The sequence below is a fragment of the Pelodiscus sinensis genome, chromosome 11 (assembly GCF_052426305.1).
Source record: "Pelodiscus sinensis isolate ZL-2025 chromosome 11, ASM5242630v1, whole genome shotgun sequence".
NCBI lineage: Eukaryota > Metazoa > Chordata > Testudines > Trionychidae > Pelodiscus > Pelodiscus sinensis.
In genome coordinates, this window is record NC_143062.1 from 14,419,146 (window position 1) to 14,445,608 (window position 26,463).

The following is a 26,463-nucleotide window of genomic DNA, read 5'->3' on the forward strand; positions in this document are numbered from 1 at the left end:
ACAAAATCAGCCGCTATTCCGGAAAAACTGTTCTGCTCCCGCTCGGGCATAAGTCCTTATTCCGGAACACTGTTCCGGAAAAGGGCCAGTGTAGACAGCCCAGTAGTCTTTTCCGGAAAAAAGCCCCGATCGCAAAAATGGCGATCGTTGCTCTTTTCCGGAAAAGCGCGTCTACATTGGCCACAGACGCTTTTCCGGAAAAGGGCTTTTCCGGAAAAGCAGCCTGCCAATGTAGATGCTCCTTTTCCGGAAAAACTGAAAACGGAATAGTATTCCGTTTTAAGCATTTCCGGAAATTCATGCCAGTGTAGACACAGCCCATTAGTATTGCCTACAGAAGTGCAACGATCATCATGCAGTGCACTGTATGCTATGTTGTTTGGACCGGGCAGCAACTGCAGCCCAACAGAGAGACTTCCACAAGTCCTAGGCTCCACAGCACTTGGGGAATAGATGGATCCCCAAGTCTGTGGGCTTTTCAACTTCCCTGCAGTGGGAGGGAGATTGGGGATAGATAAATGGACTTCCCTGCATCTTTAAAAACGTTTAAATTGTGTATGCTTCAAAATGTGCGTAAAAGTTATTTCAGGAGACTATTAGTTAAATAACAGTTGGCCCATCACTAATTCTAAGAAATTACCCATATGAAGAGAGACTTTTGTAGTGGTGTTGAGTTCTGAAAGAGAAATAGTGCAGTGGTGTAACTGGACAGTTGTAGGGGTTGTTCTTTGTAAAGCTAGCAGCACAAGATAACACAGACTAAGGAGAGACTAAGGATGTGTCTACACAGCACAGTTTTTGAAATAACTGACATTATTTCGAAATAACAATGCGAGCATCTACCTAGCAATTCTGTTATTTTGAAATAATTTTGAAAAAATAGGTGGCTTATTTCAAAATCTACAAACCTCATGCCACGAAGAATAATGCCTATTCCGAAATAGCTCTCTCAGAATAGTGTGGACACTCCACTGCTGCTATTTTGAAATAGCTCCTCCCTAGGGCCATTCAAATTACTCCCAAGTGCTTCCTGCGGCTCTAATTCAAGGTAGAATGTCCACATTAGGAAAGCCTGCTTCAGACTAATTTTGAGGCTTCCCTGTAGGGTGGACATGCTATTTCAAAATAATCTATTTTGGAAAAAAAATTCTGAAATAGCTTATTTCAAAATAAGCAAGCAGTGTTGATATACTCTAAGGGTATGTCTACACTACCCTCCTAATTCGAACTAGGAGGGTAATATAGGCATACCGCACTTGCAAATGAAGCCCGGGATTTGAATTTCCCGGGCTTCATTTGCATAAGCCGGGTGCCACCATTTTTAAATCCCGGCTAGTCCGAACTACCGTTACTCCTCGTAGTCCGAACTACCTAGTCTGTGCCGCGTGTAGCCGCGCGGCATGGGGTTCGAACGAGCCGGGTTTTAAAAATGGCGGCGCCCGGCTAATGCAAATGAAGCCCGGGAAATTCAAATCCCGGGCTTCATTTGCAAGTGCGGTATGCCTACATTACCCTCCTCGTTCGAATTAGGAGGGTAGTGTAGACATACCCTAAGAAACTGACAATTGCATGATCTGTTGCAAAATACTTTAACTGTTCTGTTATCTTTAGGACAGGGTAGCTTTTTTATTTGAAGTGAATTTTGTAATGTGGTATTACAACACTATGGGTTCGGTTCTGGCTGCTACAGTTTCAAGCGTAACAGAAACAATGAGAAGTCCTGTGGCACCTTCAGTGGTCCCCAACCTTTTGGGGCTGCCGGGCCAGGTGGGGGCGGGGCCGCGCATGCGCCGTGCTCCCTGGGGCGGAACCGCGCATGCTCCGCGCACCTGGGGCCCGGGGCGCAAGAATGGCTGGGACCGGCCCTGGTCACTTGGCAGGTGTACATAAATGCCCCAGCGGGCACCATGGTGCCCACAGGCACCACATTGGGGACCACTGTTATAGACTAATGGATTTATTGGAGCATAAGCTTTTGTGGGCAAAGATCCACTTCATCACATACATTCATGTGCCCATGAAAGTTTATGCTCCAATAAATCTGTTAGTCTATAAGGTGCCGCAGGACTTCTCACTGTTTATGCAGATTCAGATTAACATGGCTAAACTGAAACTTAACTGAGTGCAGGTCATCTCTGCTACATGCTTTAGTTTTTCAGACTCTAGGAACACATAAAGACCAAGGGTAGTAACCACACAGACATTTACAAGCATAAGGTCTAGTATGTTTTACAAGTTTTATTAAATTTACAATTAAAGTTACGATTACCCAAACATAGAGAAATTCTATCAAGACCTATGCACAAACTACAAATACAATTCCTTATACTCACATCCTTAAAACAGTGTTAGGGTCAGATGGGCCTTCTGTAGTGATAATCAGTGTTCCTGTTGGAGTTTCTCATAGAAAGCTCAATTCTCCCTCTCTGGGCAGACTTTTCTTATAATAGACAGGACTATGCAGCACTTTAAAGTCTAACAAGATGGTTTATTAGGTGATGATTCTTACCAACAACGACAGGACATACCACACTAATACGAACCCTGGAAGTTTCCCTTGCAACAAACCCCGTTGCCAGCTTTGTCCACATATTTACTCTGTTGACACCATCATTGGACCTAACCATTTCAGCTATAAGATCAAGAACACATATTCCTGCTCATCCAGAAATATAATTTATGCCATCATGTGCCAACAGTGTCCGTCTGCTATGTATATTGGACAAACTTCTCAGACATTTCGCCAAAGAATCAATGCACACAAAACAGACATCAGACAGTTTCACAAAGAAAAAACAGTTTCTTGCCATTTCAACCAGACTGGGCATTGTCTTAACGACCTGATTACCTGCATCCTGCTTCAAAGAGATTTTAACACAAGACTTCAGAGAAGCCTCTGAACTGTCATTCATGCTTAAATTTGACACTTTACGAATGGGCCTTAACAAAGATGCTAATTATCTTACCCATTACAAAGAAAGCTTCCCCAATTATCACCTCTAATATCATTATCTCATAGACATTAACCTCCCCCCTTCCCCCTTCCCCCAGCCTCCCTCTGTTCTAAAATCTGATTTGTCTATTTTATGTGTTCACTTTTTTTGATTGTATCCCTTTGGTATATATGGTTATGCCAATTTTCTTCCACAATTTGATCTGAGGAAGTGGATCTGGCCCATGAAAGCTCATCACCTAGTAAACCATCTTGTTAGTTTTTAAAGTGCTGCATAGTCCTGTCTTTTGTTTCAGCAAGACCAGACTAACACGGCTACATCTCAATTACTTTTCTTATAATGTCATTTTGTCTATATCTACATTCTGTGCATGGCAACTTTCTTCTTCCTTATTGGTCTGATGTCCCCTAGAAACTTAAGGAGTCCCAATTTCTATAGATTGTGTAGGCTCTCTTTATTCTCATCCACATTAGTGCATAACCAGCAACGGGCACAGCTGATCAGCGCTCTCCGGCTGTTCCCGAGGAGCATGAGCGCTACCGCCGGGTCAGTACGGGGCGGATCGGCTTTGGCCAGCTGGACAAGTTGCACCCTCACAGGTGCTTATTGCATAATACAACAATCCATACTTTAAAACTAAAAGGCTACGTCTAGTCTGGCATGATTTTCCACAAATGCTTTTAACGGAAAAGTTTTTCCGTTAAAAGCATTTGCAGAAAAGAGCGTCTAGATTGGCACAGACACTTTTCTGCAAAAGTACTTTTTGCAGAAAAGCATCCGTGCCAATCTAGACGCGGTTTTGCGCAAGAAAGCCCTGATCGCCATTTTCACAATCGGGGCTTTTTTGTGCAAATCAATACCATGTTGTCTACATTGGCCCTCTTGCGCAAAAGCATTTGCACAAAAGGGCTTTTTCCCGAACGGGAGCAACATAGTATTTCCGCAAGAATGTTGACAATCTTACGTGAGATCGTCAGTGTTCTTGCGGAAATTCAAGCAGCCAGTGTAGACAGCTGGCAAGTTTTTCCGCAAAAGCAGCTGCTTTTGCAGAAAAACTTGCCAGTCTAGATGCAGCCAAAGAGCGTATCATGCGATTAAATTAAAATGCAAAGCCACTTTTTTTTGAAACATTAGCATGTGCCTGGGCATACCCCCTGTGCACGCCTGTGCAGGTCCCTTTGAATCGCCCGGTCCTTGAGCAACTACTTCCTTTGCCCTGCCTGTCGGTGGGCCTGTCCTCTATCACACTTCTCAGTCTTTTCCTTCTGTAATCCTACGGTATAACTCTATTTACCGTACAATGATTATATATAATATATTAGTAAATCATAACCATGAAATAAACAAACAAACTAAAATCATGGGCTACAACTGGAGGATGTCCTAAAGCTTCAGATCCTTGGAGGATCTTTTAATGGGGGGATGCCAGTTCTGCAGACTTTGAATCTTGTACTCTGGGTTTGATTGATCTGTCGAAGCAAACGCCTCACTCAGTTTACGCGGCTAAACAGACAGTTTTATTGGCCAATAAAAGCAAAGTGAGCCAAACGTGGTCCCAGCAAAGCCGGGTCCAGTAAGGCTGCTTAATACAATCAATCCTAGTATTTTATACCCTTAACCAAACAAGTCTGACGTCAGGGCAAGAAATCAAAGAGAACTTCAAAGAGGAATTATTATCAGCATAGAAAGAAACAGGTTAAAAGGGAGTTCGAGCTTCAGCTCAAAATAGTTCATTAACACATTCCAACAGCGCATCCCTCTGGTCTCTCCCCACCTCGGTGAAGGCCAGTTCACTCCCTCGTGCAGACACAAGAAACTGAAATGGCTTTTTGTTATACAGAATGGCTTCTAGCTAAATATGAAATAGCTTCTACAATCTCCCCCCTTTTAGCCTTTTAAAGGCTAACCATTAAACCGTTTTACATCTCCATTTTCATCAAAGCCTTTATATACATTTCTTGTTCCTCTCTCTGCCCATCATATTTTAACATCATTACTTCCACATTCCCTTTAGTGAGGGTCTGTCCCTTGTTTTCTAGAATACAAGAAATACAGCATTTGATTAGCAAGAAACAAAAATAAGCACAAAAGAATATAGCCAATACTAAAACTACACCTTGCAAAATCCAAGTTCCCACATGTCCAAACCAGCCTCCCAACTAAGCCCAGAGGGTCCAGTCTTCCCCTTGCTTTAGGCGTTCCACAGTTCTTTCAACCTCTGAGGCATCTTCCTCTACTTCTTTGCTGGTGTCAGAAAGATACCCACAGCATTCTCTTCTTACTAAGGCACAAACCCCACCCTTACTAGCTAGGACATAGTCTAGGGCCATTCGGTTTTGGCTTTTTCTTACCTTGGCTCCTGAACCATTACATGTCCAGCAGTACTTTCCAATTGGGGTCAAGGCTAGGCGGATATACCCTGGGTTAGTAAACCTTTTATCCTACCAAGTATCATTTGGCTTTGTTCACTAAACAGTGTGCCATTTGAGTGTTGTTTAGTGGGACTGGAATCATTGGGATACCTCTTTCTGAATGTACAGGACTGTGAGCACATATCCAGCAACCTGTGGAATTAAATTCTTGGGAAACTTGGTTCATTAAAAGCATAAATACATTTGAACCATATAGGTGTTAACGGCTAGGTATTAAAAACAAGATTAAGCATAAGCTTAACATGAATTGTTTGTCCAGCCTCATGCTGGCTGTTCTTCAGGACTTCGTAGATTTCTTCACCTATCGCTGGCAGGTCTTTCTGGACCGCAGCTGGTACCTTGGCCTCGGTCTTTCAGGATCGTCGGCTTCAGGGCTTGGATTGCCGGTACCAAGCCTGCGCTGATCCTCGTCTACTTCTGGACCTGGATTTCTGGTACCGGGTCTGCGGTGATCCCCATCTGCTTCTGGACCTGGGTCTCCGGTACTAGGTCTGTGGTGCTCCTTGTTGGGGCCAACTTCTGTAGGGGCCAGGACAGGTTTGCAGTGGGATGCGTGAATCCAGGTGGGCAATCCTTCACACTTTACAGCAGTATGGGTGGTCAGAAGGACTTGGTAGGGACCCTTCCACCTGGGTTCCAGGGCAGTCTTCCGTTGGTGAACTTTCACGCAAACCCAGTCTCCTGGTTGTAGTTTATGGCACGACTCAGTCGGGGCCTCTTGGAAGGCGTCCTTAACCTGTGAATGATAGGACTGTACACACCTCATAAGTTCCTGACAATACTTGACTATGCTTCCTTTAATGAGTATGGCATCAGCCAGGTTAATGTCTGGGCTGCTTAACAGTCTCATAGGTCGGCCACATGCAATTTCATGTGGACTGAGTCCAGTTTTCCAATTAGGAGTGGCTCTCATGCTCATTAGGGCAATCGGAAGTGCTACTATCTATGTTAAGCCAGAGTTCTCACATATTTTAGCAAGTTTGTTCTTTAAAATCCTGTTTCATCTTACTGCTTCTGCGCTCTCCAGGTGTCGTGCACAGTGCAGTGCTTGTCTGGTAGAGTAGTACTTTTCCAGTTTTTTTTAAAACAATTTTGCCCAGTAAAGTGGGTACCTTTATCACTGGAGATCACAAGGTGTATTCCCCATGATGGGATGTAATGATTTAGAAGTTTCTTAGCTACTGTGATGTCATCATGTTTCCTGCAGGGATAAGCTTCTACCCATCCCAAAAACAAGCAAACAATAACCAGCACATTATTTAAAAGATTGACATTTAAGCAATTGAATAAAGTCCATTTGTAAATTCAGAAATGGTCCCAAAGGCGGAGGTCTGGTTGCCGGAACTGTCTTTACAGGTTTACCCACGTTGTGGGCTTGGCAGACAGGGCAAGCCAGACAGTAATCTTTGGCTGCTTGGGAGAATTTGGGAGCAAACCAATTTTGTTTTAAGGATTGCTACCATCCCCCCTTTTGCCAACGTGCGACAATCCAGGGAGCACGGGGGCAAGGTGAGGTAGCAAGACCACTGGGGCAACAATGTGGCCATCAGAGCTGCACCACAAGTGGTCTGGGCGCAAGGTGCACCCTGCCAGTCTCCACTCCTGCTTTTCTGATTCTGGGGCTTGGTTTCGCAGGAGGGCCAGTTCTGAAAGAGATGGCAAAGGAGCTGGCAATGGTAGGAGAGAAGGGAAAAACAGCAGGTAGAGGAGCAGATTCCGCTACATTCCAGACAGTACAAACTGCATAGCCTGCTACTAAAACTCTACTAGAATTATAAAGGCAAGAACCATTTATATAAAGCACAATGTTAAGATTATTCAAGGGACTTAAATTATTCTTTCATTAACACAACAATATTGTACACACAACGTTTGAAATACATATATCACAATTAAGACACACACAAGACAAATCTGGTCAGAACACAGAACACAAACTTATTATGTCATGACACAGAACTATGATTTTTTTTTTCAGTTAATTTTCAGCTGATATTAGCGCTATTTGATGATCTAAAAGACAAAGAAAACACTTGTACCTCCATTGGGGTGGCCCATTATAACTTAAAATACTGCCTAATATCTGTTAGGAGAACCGGTTACAGCTAGTGCCTTACCACTTCTATGGGCGAGTGAGCTGCAAATTTCTGAGAACAAGAGCGCTTCATCGGTACTCGTGACCTTCCACTCCCTTGAATTACCTCAGAGATGCTAGCCCTCTCCAACAGTGGCATGCCTCAGTTTTCCTCTTGTACTGCAGACCAGGCTTTTTCTTTACTGCTACAGAAACTCTTAGAACAAGGTGCTTGCTAGTTACTATTCCAGCAAGCAAAAAGGTTTTTCTTTCCTGAAAAGAATCACATGCAATGTTACAGACTTACTTATGGGGGACAGTGCTCCCCCCCTTCCAGAACAGACAGGCAGTTTGCAGACACACACAACCTTGGATCTGAAAGCAAGCCAAAGGTGCTATCAGCTCAGCCTTGAACAGAAACACTGTGAAGTTTCTGGGCTTGGATTTTTTTTTAAACAATAATTAGGTTCCTTGGAAGACACATTTAACCCTTAGGGTGCAGGTTTTACAAATTTACAATGTATAGATTCTATTTTTTTATGCGGTTAACCAATTAAGTTTCAGTAGAATTCCTTATTTTCTCTTTAATAGATTTAACAAAGTGTCTGTAACCAAATGTTTAACTTGACTGTTTCATTGCTAAGATGATAAAAAGAGACGACAAGAAACAAGGAGTCATTTCTTAAAGCAGGTTTCCCTTCATATATAACAACAATCGCTTAATTCCGTCCACTCTCCTATGCAGTCACTTCTCACCTTCACATACTCTTTAATCACTTGCTTCGTCCTTCTAAAGAAAAACATTCCTCATTCCTAGTAACTTTCTAATGTCTGTATTTCTACTTCCTTTATTCCTTCTTATGGTTTGTCTTTGCTGAGCTTTACTTTCATCTCTCAGGGCTTTAATTTTTCCTCTTTTCCAATCTGTTAAATGCTTACAGGTCCTTGGACCATTATGCACGTACATGTAGTACACAGGGGTGCTTTTCGGCAGTGTGGAGGGATGTTTAGACTAACTCTCACCTAAACTAACTTTACACACTCCAAAGAAAGAGTCTGCCGGGTCTAGAGTGTCAGACCTTAGCAGCTTATGAAATAAGGGGAGTCGTCACTCCCTCACATATTCATTGAGTCTTGAGGTTCAGCTGACCCTCCCCCCTGCGTTCAGAGCTCCCTCGTGGGAGAGCCCTGGTGCAGCTGGGATCAGCTCAAGTCTCAGACCTATACAGCGGCATTCATTCTTCACTCATTACATTCATACTCATTTTCCACACACAATTTTTTTTCTCCTTTTTCACATTTTTCCTACAGTTTCCACATTTAGATGCATCTTTATTTATTGTCCAGTTCCCATGGGTTTCTATTAAGTGACGCTGCCCTAAGACACCCGGCACTTAATATCAGACTTCATTAGGATCCTATACCAGAAGGCACTTAACATAAAGGCACTGGAATTCCTGTAGACTGACCTACCCCCATTTCCTGCGCGCGCTTAATTCTGTAAGGCACCGAACCAAAGTCCGCCTGCTTACACCATATTCTGCAAGTCACCGAATCAGGATCCGCCTGCTCGCTCTGCGAGTCACCGAATCAGGATCCGCCTGCTCGCTCTGCGAGTCACCGAATCAGAATCCGCCTGCTTGCTCTGCAAGTCACCGAAACAGGATTCGCCTGCTTGCTCTGCGAGTCACTGAATCAAGATCCGCCTGCTCGCTCTGCGAGTCACCGAATCAAGAATTCACCTGCTCGCACTGGTCCCCCCCCTTTTTGTTGCGAAGCACTGGACTCAAGGTCCACCTGCCTCGCAGGGGTTTCCGGCACCTGCCCCAGCCCGGCAGAACACCACGTCCTGGCGCCTGGAGACAGCCTGGCGGAATGGGGCACTATGGCCTGGGAGGTCAGTACTACGCCCACAAATAACAGAGAGAGACAACAAAGCTTCCCCACAGTTCCGTGTGCCGAGAGAGAGAGTAATGGCACCACACCAGCTTTTAGCATCCGAACACAGAGGGTCCAGCGCATGGCTGCCTCACTAGAGACACCGGTGTGCCCTTTTGGAACTGTGACACATAACACAGGCCTAATAGACAAAAACAGACACAGACAGACAAAAATGTTAGCCGCTCCACAAAATTGAATTCCGTAGCTCCCCTTACCCCGATGGCTGGCCGTCACTCCAAATCCCAAGCCCTCAACCAGGAGATTTCGTAACAGGTATCCCCTTTACCTTCTCTTGAGCGCTCTGAGAGGTTTGGAAGTGGAGTGCCGGTCCGTCCATATGCGCAAGTGGCGCGTTAGGAATCTCGGTGGAACCTCCAAATTGTCGAAGCAAACGCCTCACTCAGTTTACGCGGCTAAACAGACAGTTTTATTGGCCAATAAAAGCAAAGTGAGCCAAACGTGGTCCCAGCAAAGCCGGGTCCAGTAAGGCTGCTTAATACAATCAATCCTAGTATTTTATACCCTTAACCAAACAAGTCTGACGTCAGGGCAAGAAATCAAAGAGAACTTCAAAGAGGAATTATTATCAGCATAGAAAGAAACAGGTTAAAAGGGAGTTCGAGCTTCAGCTCAAAATAGTTCATTAACACATTCCAACAGCGCATCCCTCTGGTCTCTCCCCACCTCGGTGAAGGCCAGTTCACTCCCTCGTGCAGACACAAGAAACTGAAATGGCTTTTTGTTATACAGAATGGCTTCTAGCTAAATATGAAATAGCTTCTACAGATCTGATTAAAGAATTCAAAGCTGAGAGGTTTTCTGCCAGCACCTGTTGTGCCCTTATGAGATAGCTAGACTTTGCTGATGTCAACCAGCATGTCCATAATCATATAAAATGAATTTCAAGCACTGAAACTTGCAATCAGTGCTTGGAGACCAAAGACTTTCATTTCAAAGTCTGTTGAACCAGCTCCCTTGAGATCAGTAAATCTTAGTTGACAAGCTCTTAAATTGTCCAAAATGAAATTTCTGTCATCTTGATGATCTTAATGACTTAATAATAAGAAAGGTGATTTTAGATTATATTTTTAAATGAAGCTGCCCCTTAAGCCCATGTGCATCCTGTGTTTACAGGCTGACCAGTAGGACAGCATTTGGATGGGGCATCTTTCAAATTATACTAAAGCCCACTGAGACTGCCCTGTTAGTTCCAGAGAGAGCTTTGGCCTTCTGAGCTCCAGCAGCTGACTTTTAACACTGGTTGGCACCATAAAAACATGCTACCACTATGACTTCTATACTAAAAAAAGTCTGTTCATTTAAGGGAAGGTATTTTGCCACCAATCATGCCAGACAAATTAGCATTTAAATATGTTTAAAGTTAGATGAACTATATAGTGTTGGCCTCTGAAGGCAGAAATGAATAAACAAAACCTTGAATATTTGGGTTTTTCTCCCCCCTCAACTCCCCTTTCTGCAAAATGAATATACTGTATTCATTGGCGTCTGCAAGTAACATTAGCAGAAGTTAGGAGAGTGACTGCCTAGCAACCCACAGAAATCCCAAAGAGAGGTAGAAAGGAAGTGATTTTCATGTAATTATTCACTTCTACAAAAGCTGTTGTCAGGTAGACACTAGAAACATAGCTGTTTCATTATTCTCCTAACCTACTTTTAATCTTTTGAGAATCACTCCCATTAAAGAGGGGGAAAAGAAAGAGCTTAATTCAGCCATTTTATGCCTGGCCATTTATGTTCTATTCTGTTCTCTAATGAAGGCTCTGCTTACAGAAACTGTGTTGTTAAAAACCTCTGGGTAGTAAACTTAGGAAGTAAATTCAATCCTGTATCCAAAACTCAGCACTTTTCCTGACGTTTATATACAATACATAGTTCATATTTTGTCTTGTTTTATTTTCGAATTTAATGATTCCTCCTGAGAGTTAAAAAGGTAACAAGTCAACATGCTTGTTTTAAAAAGCCATTAATTGTTTTGGTGGAGGATTAAATGAGTTTATTTCTGTTTGGAAACATAGTTGGATCTATTTTAAGTTGACGGGCAAACATCGCTCTGGGCTGTTCCTTCACAATTTTGTTGGATCAGTTGTATAGCTACTACTGAAGCCCCAGGGTAAATTCCATCCTCAGCTTCTAGGTGAAGGTTAAAGTCTTTTGGAGCCTTGCTAAAGTGCTTTGAACTGATAAACCTGCAAGAGGGGGTTTGGCAGTGGCAGGGCAGTTTCAGTTAATGACCTTTGATTTACACATGTGCCCACTTCATCATAGACCTAACAGAACTTTTGTTTGATTACTTTGGGGTACATTTCAAGGCCTGCTTCCCAGGCTTGCCTTACACTCTATATATTTTCATTAGTCTCTAAGGATGTGTCTAGACTACATGGCTCCGTCAACGGAGCCATGTAGATTAGGCAGAACGGCAAAGGGAAAGGAAGCTGCAATTTAAATAATCGCCGCTTCATTTAAATAAAAATGGCTGCCGCGTTGTGCCGATGAGCTGATTGTCGGCGCAGCAGGGCAGTCCAGACGGGGATCTGCCGACCCCAGAACCCTTTGTCAGCAGATCCTTTATGCCTCATGAAACGAGGCTTATAGGATCTGCCGACGAAGGGTTCTGGGGTCGGCAGATCCCCGTCTCTACTGCCGCACTGTGCCGACAATCAGCTGATTGGCACAGCGCGGTGGCCATTTTTATTTAAATGAAGCGGCAATTATTTAAATTGCAGCTTCGTTTCCCTTTTTAACGTAAACTAATCTACATGGCTCCATTGAAGGAGCCATGTAGTTTAGAGTTACCCTAAGGTGCCACAGGACTATTCGTTTTTACTGGTCTGTTCAGTGGGGCATGAGTTGATCAAAGCAGAATTCTTTAATTGTAGTCTGGGGTTTATCTGTGCATGTCACTGAAGTTCCATTTTGTTATTAGAATTTTAGATAGGAGCCTTCAGTTAAAGTGGTCTAAAATTGTACCATAGGTTTGTTTTATCTCCCAATGATTTCCACATAAAATCTACTTAGTTTACTGATAGAAAGATGTTTCCTGATATACCCTCCATCCCGCCCATACTTGCCACCCTGGAAACTCATCCTGGAATCTGAAAGTCAGCCTTTGCTCTTTCTAGTTCATGTTTGACCATCAGTAAAGATATTGCATCAATTATGCTGATGAAGCATGAGCCTGAGAAGGGTAGTATGCTGTCTCTGTGGCTGTTTGCTCTGCAGGAGTACTCAACAAATTTACATACTCAGGAACATAAGAAGAAATTACTCAGAATATGCATAGGGAGTCATCTGTTGAGAAATAAGGGTCCACTTTTAAACAGTTATTTTTGAGAGCAGAACAGTGCTTTCATTCATATCAATTTTAGTTCTGTGTGTCTGCATAAGTGCAGCTGAAGGCGAAATTTCAGATAATTTCAGTGGATTGTTTGGGTGAAACTGAAGGTAGAATGTCAGTTGATTTCACTGGAGATATCCATGTACAAAACAGAAGAATGAAGAAGAAAGAAAATCTGTTTTACTTTTTATGTTCAGGCATGTAAATAGCATTTCAGTTGATGTCAGCATTGCATTTTTCTGAGACCCATGCAAATAAATCCCAAAGTACCTGAAACTTAGCTTGTGCCAGGTCTGAATATGGAAATGTTGCGAGTTTTAATTTCTTCCTAACTTGCTCCTGATCAGAGAAAAAGTGGATCAGGACTTTGTTTTTTAAATTGTCTGTACAAACATCTAACACACAACATAGTAATGGTAGTATTTGCAACCAACAATTCCAATATACTTCAATGTGGCACCGTTAATGCACCCATTGCTCTTGTCTCATCTGTAACTATAACGCCGACTTCTAGCATGACCTCTGAAGCTTAATGGATGGGCCTCTACTGCTTGAGTTGAAAGTGAGCTGGCTCTCAGCTACAGCTATAGAGAAACCTCATTCTTTCTCTCTGTAAGGGTATGTCTACACTACCCCGCTAGTTCGAACTAGCGGGGTAATGTATGCATACCGAACTTGCTAATGAAGCCCGGGATTTGAATTTCCCAGGCTTCATTAGCATAAAGCCGGCGCCGCCATTTTTAAAAGCCGGCTAATGCAAACCCCGTGCCGCGCGGCTACACGCGGCACGGGCTAGATAGTTCGAACTACGTAGCCATTCCGAACTATCTGTACACCTCATTCCACGAAGTGTACAGATAGTTCAGAATAGCTAGCTAGTTCGAACTATCTAGCCCGTGCCGCGTGTAGCCGCGCGGCACGGGGTTCGCACTAGCCGGCTTTTAAAAATGGCGGCACCGGCTTTATGCTAATGAAGCCCGGGAAATTCAAATCCCGGGCTTCATTAGCAAGTTCGGTATGCATACATTACCCCGCTAGTTCGAACTAGCGGGGTAGTGTAGACATACCCTCAGTGGTCTAAGTGCCAGTAGGTGTATGGATTACACAGAATGCATCACATGACAGTGACTAGACTTAGGGCTAATGTAGATGCAGAAAAAAAGAAGAATTTCCTTTTTCCTGCTCTAATTAAAGTAAAAGAATATGAGAATGGCCATGCTGGGGCAGACCAAAGGTCCTTCTAGACCAGTATCCTGTCTCATAACTGTGGCCAGTGCCAGGTGTTGTTACTCAGGCAGCTGTTCAGCAATGTTATTAGTTAGCAGGGGCCAGGATTGACTGTTGCAATATCCTCATGCATCTCTGACTCCATTGATGATAACCAGAAGGCTGCTTGTGTGTGTGCTCAATGATGTGTGCTGTGTAGACTAGTGTACTTAGTCTTCACAGCAGACTCCAAGCGTATGTCTAGTCTGCATCCCTCTGTCGGCAGAGGGATGCAGATTAGGCAGGTCGATATTGCAAATGAGGCAGGGATTTAAATATCCCGCACTTAATTTGCATAAAAATGGCCGCCACGTTTTGCCAACTCAGTACTTTGTCGGCAAAAAGCGGCAGTCTAGAGGGCGATCTGTGGAGAAAGAAAGCCTTTTTCGACAGATCCCTTATGCCTCCTGCAAGGAGGTTTACGGGCCTTCTTCCTGAACTGAGAAGCAGACTTCGAGGCCCTGCTCAGTGAGTTATGTGCCTAGAACTCACGATAAGCCCCCAATTACTGCTCTCCACCTGGGGTTATGCTGTCTCAGCCTTGGACCTATTACCAGTTAGTTTCAGCCCTGTTTGTGACAAGGTCTGTGAGCAGAGGTCTGCTTTTGCTCACAGCTTAGCTTTGCTGTATGTTTACCATGTTTTGTCCATTGTTAGCTAGGCCTCAGGCCAGGCCTATGTCATGCCCTCATCTTACTACACCAGGTAATTCAGAGAAAATGAACTGAATGGGGCAATTTTTAGAGTGATCCATTCTCTGTCATACATTCCTGTTACTGGCAGTCAGAGGTTTAGTGACACTCAGGCATGTCTACACTACGGCACTTGTGTTCCTGTAGTATAACTGGTGAAGACACACTATCTGATGGGAGAGCGCTGTCCTGTTTGCATAAATACACCACCTCAGTGAGAAACAGAAGCTATGTCAGTCAAACAGTGTATCCTGCTGACATAGCATCAGTGTGAACAGCATGAAACTTGCATCCCTAGGGAGGGAGAGGGGACTTTTCACACCTTAGAGTAGCAAAAATTAGATCAATTTAAGTGGCAGTGTAGACCTGCCCTCAGAGTATGGAACTATGTTCTTGACCTTCTTGGCTAATAACCATTCACAGATCTTATCCTACAAGATAAGCGACTCTAGACCTCTAATAATTTTTGCTGCCATTCTCTCTGCCTTTTTCAGTTCTAAAATATCTTTTTTTTTAGATGGGGCAACCAGAACTGCATATAGTATTCAGAATGTGGATTCATATAGTGGCAATATGACATTTTCTGTCTTATTAGCCATGCTTTTCTAATGGTTCCTAACATTCTATTAGCGTTTTCGACTGCTGCTGCACACTGAGTGAATGTGCTCAGAGAACTGTCCATGATCATTCCAGGACCTCTTTCTTGAGTGATAACAGCTCATTTCGATCCCACACTAGCTAGGATTTTTTTATGTGCATTACTTTACACTTATGGTGATGTTTTGTGAGATCCCTTTGTGATCCTTTGCAGTCAGCACTGACGCCTTTCCTTCTCCAAAGCTTGTCTTGTACAACTTGTTCTGAATGATATAGAGTGATATTTGCATTGATTTTGGACAGCCAATTAAAGCTGCATAAATCAAGGACTGAAGATCACACTTTCAAATTTATCATACAGGACTCAGCTGGTTAATTGCATATGATATAATGCTTGCAGTTTTGTATATGCTTCACCAAAACAACAAGACTCCTATTCTTCCAGATATAGATCTGTCATGATGTGGGCTTTATCTGATCATTTCAGATCCAAATCAGGAGCCAGAGTCAAGTCTCCCTAATTTTTCCAGTTTAAGAGGTCAGATCTGATGTTCTTGTATATCCATTTGTAATAATCATGGATGTTTGGGATTTTGGTTTAAGTTTTAACAACTCCTAGTTTATCATGCACAGTTCACTGCCATCATGCATGTAATTCATTAATGTTGTGAAATTTAACATGTATGTCCAGATGACATTTTTCACCAAAAGAATCTAAAAACACTCCAGATTCCCACTGTGGTTGTGGCACACAAGCCCTTTAACTCTGGGATTGAATGCGATAAAGAAAGATCTTGTGGCTAAGATAAGACACAGCAGATATGCTTTCAATTCTTGGCTCTGCCACAGAAACCCGAATTTTGGAATACCACTGTGCATTCTAGAGACACTTATCTCAGGACCTCAGGCCAGTGTTTGATAGGCTATTGGGTTGTGTTGTGATGGAATTGGAAGGTGTTCTAGCTGGTTGATTCTCAGAAGCTGTTGGAATAACATTGAAAGGAGCAGGCCTGGTAGCTCACCATACAAGAGAGAAGAGAACAGGTCATCAGTCTGCTTTCCAAGGAGCTGGTAGGATAGTAGACTGGCTGGCTATGCTTTATTTGTTATTTTATTCTCTATTATCACATAGACAGGGAATCTACAACCCTTTTGAAATTAACATAATTAAGGATGTGCACAGAATTGTAGGAGTGTTTTGAGCTTATCAATTTGGAAGATGAAGTCAGAATTCTTAAGAACCCTTTAATTTGAGCTAAAGATTCATGTGTATGGTGGGAAGTTTAATTGGGGATAACACTTGTGTTATGACTAGAGTTAACTGTGCCAAAATTAAAAAAAGAGTAAACAAGATGACCAGGGTAATGATAGGCCTGTCTGTCTGACATCGATGCTGGGCAAGATAATAGACTGGCTTGAGGAGGAATTGATTAACAAACGGCAATATTATTAACATCAGTCAAAGTGGATTTGTGGAAAATAGATCTTGTCAAACTAGCTTGATTTTTTTTTATGAGACTACTAGGGATGACTACAAGGCAGCACGGAGGAGAAGGCTCCCCAAGAGCACCAGATCCCATGGAACTGCCTTCCTCTCCTCCCCACACGACTGCCTGTGATAGAAAGGCAGTAGAGTGGCGGGTGAAGGGAGGCAGCTCCCCATCCATATTGACTCCCATTGAGCCACCTGTCTCTCTATCAGAGGCACTAGTGTGTGGAGGGGGAGGCTGGAGCCAATTCATGCGGAGAGCCAATTTTTAAGCTGGCTTTCCGTGTGTGCCAGCTCCAAGGAACCATCTGGCCCACGTCACCTTGCTGCCTCCCAATCCATTCAGTCCTGTAATGGATTAAGTATAGCTAATGGAAGCTACAGAGCATTGTTAGGCATGTCCAGTGCTTCCAATCAAATAGGATTTTCTTATAGTCATCACACAGTGATTTCTGGGGCACTGCAGTATCCGCTGTTAGCAATGAAGGAGAAAATACTGGGTTACAATTACATGGTAACTATAGGTAGAGACTTTGTAATGACTGCTACTGCTCATGACGTGAAATAGCTGTTGAATGGTTAATAAAGTGCAGGCTGTTGGAATTTGTTCATGCATTGAACAGCTTTTTAGAATCCTCATTTATTTGCGTTATTATAAATCATTATCACATTACTGTAGGTGCTACAATACCTTCTTCCAAGTATTAATATTACCAGTATTTAGAATAAATCAAGGTTCCTGAGGATTAAGAATGCAATAAAGAAATCTGTTATACAGTTGTTAAAACTGGTTCCATAGATTTTTAATAACAGACTTGTATCCAATTAAATGTTAACTGTTATAAAGTCTTCTTCAGTGCCTCATAGAAAAAGCTTTGTGTGTTCTATGATTTTATGACGGCAGAATCTGAAACAAAATGCATCACTTGCATTTAAAATAATTTAAGTTTTTAACTTAACAGTTGTAAAAATAATCTTAAAATGTGAACCAAGTGTACACTGATGTAGTGTTGCCTTCCTGAGTCTGCAGACACCACAACCTGAGATTCCCTGTTCATTTCAAAGGCTGTTGACTCTAAAACTTAGATATTGCAATTTTCAATGATGACATTGTTAACACTTTTGCTGCTGATCTTAGTCTTATCCCACAGCTCCAGTCTCCCTCTTCTGTATTCCTAGGTGCCAGAAGCCCTAGCTAAGCCCTCGCATTTTCCCACTGGTAACATCTACTATTCAATTATGCATTTTCAATGCCCTGTTCTGCAGTACATTGAACATAGCTGATTTATGCACAGAATAAATCAAAATGAGTTTAATATCAAATTGTGTAACTGAAGGGAAACTGCATATATTATTCAATTTAATATTTAAGTCAATAAAAAGCTAATTAAAAATACCCGGAGCTATTTTAGAATTTGCTGTCTGTTCCACCAAAGGAGTACAAAAGCCAAGGGGCCTTGTGGTAGAATTTAGGTCAAGCTTTCCACAGACTACACAGAGTCCATCTTGTGCAGGATACTCCTTTGAAAGTGTTCCTCAATAGTTCGATGTTGACTCAGTGTTAACTGTCACTGTCTATATTGTGTTATTTTAGAAAACAGGGCTGAAGCTGCTACAAGAGAAGGCCATTACCATTAAAGGCCAGACCTTGACGGATGCATGATGTCTCTCAGTGCTGCATATCCTAATCAGGCCTAGAGCCCTCAATTGACCTTAAGAGGGATGTTCTCCTGAACTCACTTCCCAAGCATCTCTGTGGTCCTAGTTTCATATTCTGTTCCCATTTGTCCTTTCATATCAGAGCTGACTAGCCTCAGGAGCAGTGAGGCCTGTTGAGATGAGCCTTTTGCTGCATTTTGCCCTTACTGAGCAATATTGTGAACAACTAAAGGTGCGTCTACACTGCACACTTAGCTCGAAATAAGATACACAATTTGCACTATGCAAATTGCATATCTTATTTCGATTCTTTTCCAAAAGCAGCTATTTCGAAATTTGGCACATCTACACAGTGCCAAATTTTGAAGTAAAATGCTATTTCAAGACACCCCTTATCACTTGTGCCATGAGGTTTACAGGGATGCCGAAATAATGTGTTTGCTATATTTCACAATAACAAACGCTTTCAAAAGACGTAGGGTAGCTATTGCAGTGTAGACGTATCCTAACACAGGGGAAAAAGGTAATGGTTAGATCTGATGTCTGCTGATCCAGCTTCCTAGGTTTTGTTTAGACTTAAGAAAATTGTCCTTTTTCAGTTCACCTATGTTACTTTCAATTTTCCGGGATCTTCCAATCTCATTAAATAGCCTGTCTGTCAAAAGACTTTTTCTGTGCAGTTTTTTTCCATACCAAGTGGAGGAATGTTGAGATGTAATCAGCTGTATCTTATATAGCATGACAGCAATGAAAGTATTTAAACCACTGATGCAAACCAAATGTGACCTTAATGTTCCTAAACAAAAATTGTTTCAACTTCTAACAACTCCAGAAACCAAAACCTCCCTCAATCACATATCAAATAAACATGTCCCTTGTATGTTTATATATTTTTGTACCTTTGATTGAGGCAGTGCTAGCCCATTGGGGGCCCTAAGTTGGGTTGCCAGAAACAAAAATACTGATTCCCCCCCCCCCCCAAAAAAAAACACAGGAAAAAATTCTGTTGACGGGGGAAAGAAAGGAAGGGAGACCAAAGTTGTTGAGCAAAAAAAAAAGGACTGAAGCCAAAAAAAAAAAAAAAAAAAACCTCAGCGGCTGTGTCTACACTGGGCCACTTATTCCGGAAAATCAGCCGCTTTTCTGGAATAAGCTGTGAGCTGTCTACACTGGCCCTTGAATGTCCGGAAAAGCAACGACGCTCTACTGTACAAAATCAGCCGCTATTCCGGAAAAACTATTCTGCTCCCGCTTTGGCATAAGTCCTTATTCCGGAACACTGTTCCGGAAAAGGGCCAGTGTAGACAGCCCAGTAGTCTTTTCCGGAAAAAAGCCCCGATCGCGAAAATGGCGATCGGGGCTCTTTTCCGGAAAAGTGCAGCCTGCCAATGTAGATGCTCCTTTTCCGGAAAAACTGAAAACGGAATAGTATTCCGTTTTAAGCATTTCCAGAAATTCATGCCAGTGTAGACACAGCCAGCATGTCCCCTTTAAAAGTGAGTGCAGGGATAGGAGCACTTGAGCACTAAAACCCAGGGGAAAGCACTGTTTCCCTTAGGTCTTTTGGCTGGCAGCCTTGGGGAACAAGGTAAGCATGGGGCTGGAGTCAGAGGGCTGGGGGTGTTGGGAGCTGAGGGTGGGGGCTCGGGGAGGCCAGGCACTGGGTGTTTGTAGGGTAGCCAGGTGCCCGGCATTTTCACCTCCTCTCCTGGCCGGGGAAAAATTCAGAAAATACCAGACATTTTAGGTGTCCAGTATTCTCTGAATTTTTTACCGGACAGGAGCTGAAAATACCGGACTGTCCAGGTGAATACCAGACACCTGGCAACCCTAGCGCTAAGCATGAATATTTTTGGCCTCCTTCCTCACACAACAGACTAAGCAATTGCTGGGGGCCCTTGAGCTGCTAGGAGCCCTAAGCAACAGTCTGCTTATACTTAGTGCTAGCTCTGTTATTGTGACTGGCTTGGTCCATAAATGAAATCTTTGAGGATAATTTGAATAATTTCTTGCCTCAAACTTACAGCCCTCAAAACATAATAGTCAGCATTTACTCTCCCTTTTTTAGTCAGGTTGCTTTTTGCAAAACACTTAATTCTTGTGATTAAAAAACATGGCAAACATCATATAAAACACTTTGTCTCAAGTGTGCAGGAGACTTCATGGGACTGGAAACAGGAGCACAGATCAGCTGATGTGGCTCCTTTGCCTAACTCTGCTGACAAATTCTAGACTAATATCTGCCACAGATAGATGCCTTACTGATGTAGAACCAGAATAACAGGGCTCCACCACAACTGACAAGTGACTAGGACTTCCCTCAGTGCCGTGATCTTGGGCTGCCATTTTGCTGCCTGGAGGCCGCTGGAAGTCTGAAGAATTTATGACAACCTGCCCTTTAAACTTCCCTTTAGAAGTGTTCTGTGTTAAGGAATTGACCCAGGATAAGTAGGCTTTCATTTGTAGGTCACCAGAGCAAATCCAGCTCATAGTGGTAGTGATGAAACACCTCTCTCCCAGATATGGGGCTAGTGGCAGTGTTGCAGTTTTAACCCCTCTATATGTAACTTCTTCTTTAAGGCTGGAATGCCATCCAGTGATGTTAGTTCTGTTTGCTGATTTCCAAGTCCTAATTATTCCTTTGGCAAACTTGCTGCCTTGAAGAGGAATGATTCCTGCATCTAATTAATACTTGCAACATTTGCTGTCCCTAAGGTGAAGAGATCTTCACTTAAATTAAAGTGTCTTACTACATCCTTAAGGAGAAACATGAAAAGAGCCCTCCCATCCAATCCACATTTCTGATTGGTCTGTTTATTGCATGCATTGGGCCTGAGCATTCTGTCCCATGAAATGAATAGCTGTCATTGGGGAGTTAGGGACTTAGTGATGTAAAGAAAAAGATACAATAGGACAATAGGAAGTTTCACAGGCAAAAAGTAAAAATCATGTCAAGAATCCTATAAGACTAAATATTCTCTCCTATTTACATCATTTATGAACCCAAGCATTCAGAAGCAAAAAATGGATAGTTTGGAACATGATAAATCTTATATCGCCCACATAATAAAAATATTTTTATCAGGCATACTGGGTATATGTACAATCAAAGAAGTTCTTAAACAACCAAAGTTTGTATGTATGAATACATATTTTTTCAAAAAAAATTGCATTATGTTATATTTTGAGATTATTCGTGAAAAACTCTTGGGGTTAGAGTTAAGGTTGGCTTGAGATTCAATGGCAATTATTGCTTGAGTTTGGGAGGTAATATTATTCATGAAAGGCAAATGAGTCATCTCTAATCAGTGCTGATGGCAACTTGATATCATGCCTCTAAAGTATTTTGAACATTCCACATTTGTTATAGAAAGAATTTTTGACATGTCTTAATAATATTTATTTTATGTAGCACTTTTCATTCTTCCATACATTTTAAGCTCATCTCATTTTTCCAAATGGTGAAACTGAAGCATAGAATAGCCCAAGTCCCATGATTTGTAAAAGCATCATAGCAAGCCAGTAACGTATTCAGGAATAAACACAGATCTACAAAAACTCAGCCCATTATCCTATCTGCTGGATAATACAGACTTCTGTTTTTGAGGCTTCAGTGGGTAGCTGAATTAGTCTGTACAGGATAAACTTAAAAAACAACAAATGGTTTGGTAGCACTTTTTAGACTAACAAAACATGTAGATGGGATCATGAGCTTTCATGGGCACAGGCCACTTCTTCAGATGACCGGAGTTTGGTCCCACAAAAAAGCTCATGATACCATTTACATGTTTTGTTAGTCTCTAAAGTGCTACCAGACCATTTGTTGTTTTTTAAGTTTATTCTGTTTTTGAGACTGTGTTAATTTCTAAGTGGCCAGGCAAGCTATTTAAAGCTACTTAGACTTAGACTGTGTCTACACTGAGGGGTTTTTGTGCAAAAACGGCCATTTTTGCACTAAAACCTGCGGGAGCATCCACACCTCAAGCGCATTTTTGCACAAGTAAATTTACAGTCAATAAACAGAACAGAGGAGTTTTTGCGGTATAGGTATTCCTCTTTCTCTGAGGAATAACTCCTTTTTGCACAAGAGCTCTGGCACAAAAAAGGTGTGTGTGGACAGGCAGAAGGGGGTTTTGCACAAGAATTGGCCTCCAGGAAAAAAAAAAAACAGGTGGCCTCTTGGCCACTCTATCCAAGTTAATCAGAACTCTATAGTTCCTGTCTGCTGGCCCCCCTTAAAGCTGCAGGCACCTTGGACAAGGCTTGTGGCAGAAAGTTTGCAGAGAGCAGGTGCCTTCACCAAGCGGCTCTACGTCAGCCACAGTGGCCGACCAGCAGGCTCCCCAAGACCCCCCTGGCCCTTCCAGGGAGCAGCCCCAGGGCTCCCAGGACCCCTCCAGGGGGACAAAAAGGCATTCCCAAACTTGGGATAGCAACCCTCCTCGAATTGTGGGGAGAGGAGGAGTCGCTCCAGGATCCCTGGGCCAAGCGCCACAATGCAGAGATCTTCACCCATATGGTCGTATCCCTGGCAAAGTGGGGTCACCCTGCCCGGACCATGGAGCAAGTCTGGACAAAGGTGAAGGAGCTCCATCAGGGGTACGTGAGGTTCACAGAGCGCAGTGCGCGCTCAGGGGTAGGACACCACACCTGCCCCTACTATGCTGAGCTCCACTACATCTTGGGGGCTTGGGAAACCTTTCCCCTCCCCCAACGTGGTGGACTCAGGGCTGGAAACGCCAGTTGTCATCCGCCCAGAGGTCGCCCCCAAGGAGGAGCCAGTGGGCCAGATCCAGACCCAGCCGGAGGAGGAGGAGCAGGAGCCAGGGACCATCACCCTGTCCCTTGAGCCAGTCCCTGCCAGCCAGGATGTCTCCCAGGCCTCCTTGGCTGCTTGGGAGGGATATTCAGGTGAGTTGGCACACACACAAATACACACACACAGGGCAGGGGAGGCAGGCGCACAGGGAGCGGGGGGCACAGTGTAGCTCGGGCAGCAGGTGGTGCTGCAGTCTGTGCACGTTCAATCACGTGCAGCGGGAGGGTGCGGCACACGGGCACAGCAGGCAGCCCCTGAACATAGCCGGGATCCTGCTGCCAGCCTCATGCGTGGGCACACATGTCCTGCCCCCAGAGGGAAGGAGGGCATGCCCAGCTGCAAGCAAGCTAACTGCAGGGCGCGGGCGTGACCCTACTCACACTCCAGAGTGCTGCACACAGCACACAGGCATGCCTGCACATGTGAGGCAGCAGCCACTCCCACAGACAGCACAGTGAGCCACAGCTGTGTGTGCAGACCCCAGGGAGGGCCAGGCTGCTCCCAGCTCCTCTGCTGCCCATGAGGGCATCCCACTGTGGTCACCCACTGTGGTCACACACTTCCCTTGCCTGCCTGGCCGTTATGTGTGTGGGGAAAAGAGGGTACCATGTAACACCCTGTAACCACTCCATGACCAGCTGGTCCCACCAGTCTAAACTGTCTCCAGCCTCCAGAACCTTCTGTGAATGGTGGGGTGCAGCAGCCAGAGTGGAGCAGCCACAGCCACGCAGAGGACGAGGAGGGGGAGTTCTGAGTCCACATCTAGCATGAATATGTAGGCAGCTGGAAGAAGATGCTGCAGGAACTGCAGCTTGGCCATGTGGGGCTGTCGCCTGCTCAGGGGCAGCTCCGGCTCCATAGCACACAGCAGGAAAAAGCTGCGGCATACCCAAAAAGAACAGGGCAACCACTGCAGGCACTGCTGATACATTGCTGTCCCTCAATGGAGGTCCTGAAGCAGGCAGCAGAAATAGAGAAACGGATGTCTAGGAGGTCCCTTTAAGCGCATGTTTCTGCAGGTCTCTAGCAACAGCACTTGAGAACAACTGGTGACCTAAAGCCCAGCTAGAACTGGTTCTGGGTGGTTTTATATGCAAGAGAGCATCCAATGAGTGTGTCAAAAGCTTTTGAAATGCGCTTTTTTAATGTGGATGTGCTTTTGCACAAGAAGCCTGCAACTGTAGACGTAGCCTTAGAGCTCTCTGGGGCTATCTGTTTTGTGATTAGCACATAGCAAAGTGAGGTCCTGACTCATGACTAGAGTGTCCAGTTGCAGCTTCAGTACAAACTATACATAATAATAATTTGCCTGTCCTCTCCCCACCTCCAACTCTTTATTCAAGTGTGTCTAGACTGCAGGCTTTACCTGTGTCTAGACTGTCGCCGCATTCTGTCAACAGTAAATCGAAAGAACGTAGCGGTTTTGTCGATGGCAGTAAACCTCATTTTACGAGGAATAACGCCTTTTTCGACAGAGATCTGTTGAAAGTAGGTGTATTTGGACGTGGGGGAGCCTGTTCTGTCAAAAAAAAGGGCCTCCAGGAAGAAGCCCTGGTGGACAGCCCGTCCTTACATACTGAGCGCCTCTATTGTTTCTGTCCACAGTCTCTTAAAGGCACTGGCACCCAGACAGGCATTGCTGTCAGGAAGCCAGCCAGAGCACCCATGCCAGCTGTACTAGCCATGTCCCAGCCTTCTCGGGGCAGTGAAGAGGACCCACCCAGGGGCTCCAAAAGGTGGGCACCAGCCTAGTCAGGGCCTGAAATAAAACATCTCCTGGAGCTCTGATCTCAGGAGGAATCCTCACAGGCCCTGCAGTCGCACCGCAGGAACACAGACACATATGAGTGCATGGTCCAGGGACTGGCCAAGAAAGGGCATCACCCCTGCACCCTGGACCAAGTGAGGGCCAAGGTAAAAAGTATGGCAGGGGTATGCACAGGCCCAAGACAACAGCTCCCACTCTGGGGCAGCCCCACAGAGCTGCCAATATTATGCAGACCTGGAGCAGATTCTGGGCAGTCTTGTGGGTTCCTGGTTACCGCACCATATTGTGGACCAACCCCTGAGGGAGGATGAGCAGGAAGGAGGGACAGGAGAGCTGCACCGGGAGGAGGAGGAAGAGACAGCAGTGACCCTATCACAGGAGCCGGTCCTCCAGACCCCAGAGGCCTCCCAGGCGTCTTCAGACATGGGGGAGGAAACATCAGGTGAGTGCTTTGAGGGGTCACCACACATGGCCGGGTTGGCAGTGTGGGGGCCATCTGGTCCCATTGCCACAGTGGGGGCCCTGTGATGCTCAGGCTGCTCCCCAACTCACACACAGTGTCACATGTAAAACCTCTGACTCTCCTGTCCCAAGGAGAGCCCCTTACACTGACGGCATGCCCTCGGGGACAGCGGGTGCATACAGACATGATTGTTTCTTCCTCTTTTCCTCCACAGCCAGACCCCCTATGCAAGAGGGTAGCACCATACCCACCCCACCACAATCCCGGACACGTGGCACCCGCAGGCACTGGCATGTATACATGGGCCTTCTGAAAGAGCACGTAATGGCCCTGCAGGACCTCAACAGGACCTTCAGGAGACGATGGAGGCAGAGGCCGAGTGGTACAACAGGCTGCTGGATGAGCTGGTCCAGTACCGCAGTTCAATCTGTGCCACTGTGTGGGAGGTCCTGCCCCTGTCACTGGCTCCGCTCCTCTTCTCACTTCTCTCTGCACACCAGGACCCTTCTTCCCAAACCCCTCCTGCTCCCCCAGCCCCCTCTACTCCCCCAGCCCCTCCTGCTCCCGAGCCCTCACAGACCCAACAGCTGCCCCCCCGCCCCATCCAGTCCAGGACTGGCTCTTGCTACACCCAACCCCAGGGCCATGGCGGTGCCAGGTTGCAAGGTAGCAGGACCCTGCAATCAGGGAAGCAGCAGCCTACTTGAGCTCCCCTCCCCCATCCAGGTTTTCAGCCCCCTACCACCGCAGAGAAAGAACATTTCAGTTATGTAACAAAATCTTTCTTTTTGGGTGAAACATGTAGCTTGTTTATAAACATTTGAACAGTAAAAAGAGAAAGTTTTTTTAAACAGTTAGCACATTTTCTTTACTGATATTGTTTCTAATAAACACCCGGTTTTCTTTGGAAACAGATATTGGCTTTTTATGTATTCTTTATGGGAAGAGGGTGAG

General features: G+C 44.4%; 1 protein-coding gene and 2 long non-coding RNA genes across 4 annotated transcripts in view; 2 read left to right on the plus strand and 1 right to left on the minus strand.

The window, feature by feature from the left end:
* The window catches only part of LOC102448256 (sodium- and chloride-dependent GABA transporter 3), a 275,725-nt gene that overhangs the window by 164,998 nt on the left and 84,264 nt on the right, over positions 1–26,463 (plus strand). The window lies entirely within an intron of this gene.
* On the plus strand, positions 1,721–7,911 carry LOC142830956 (uncharacterized). The gene is made up of 2 exons (XR_012906522.2): positions 1,721–5,827; positions 5,876–7,911. It is a non-coding gene; the product is annotated as an uncharacterized LOC142830956 (long non-coding RNA).
* On the minus strand, positions 4,449–9,408 carry LOC149523787 (uncharacterized). The gene is made up of 2 exons (XR_016350420.1): positions 7,504–9,408; positions 4,449–6,603 (listed from the first exon to the last, which is right to left on the minus strand). It is a non-coding gene; the product is annotated as an uncharacterized LOC149523787 (long non-coding RNA).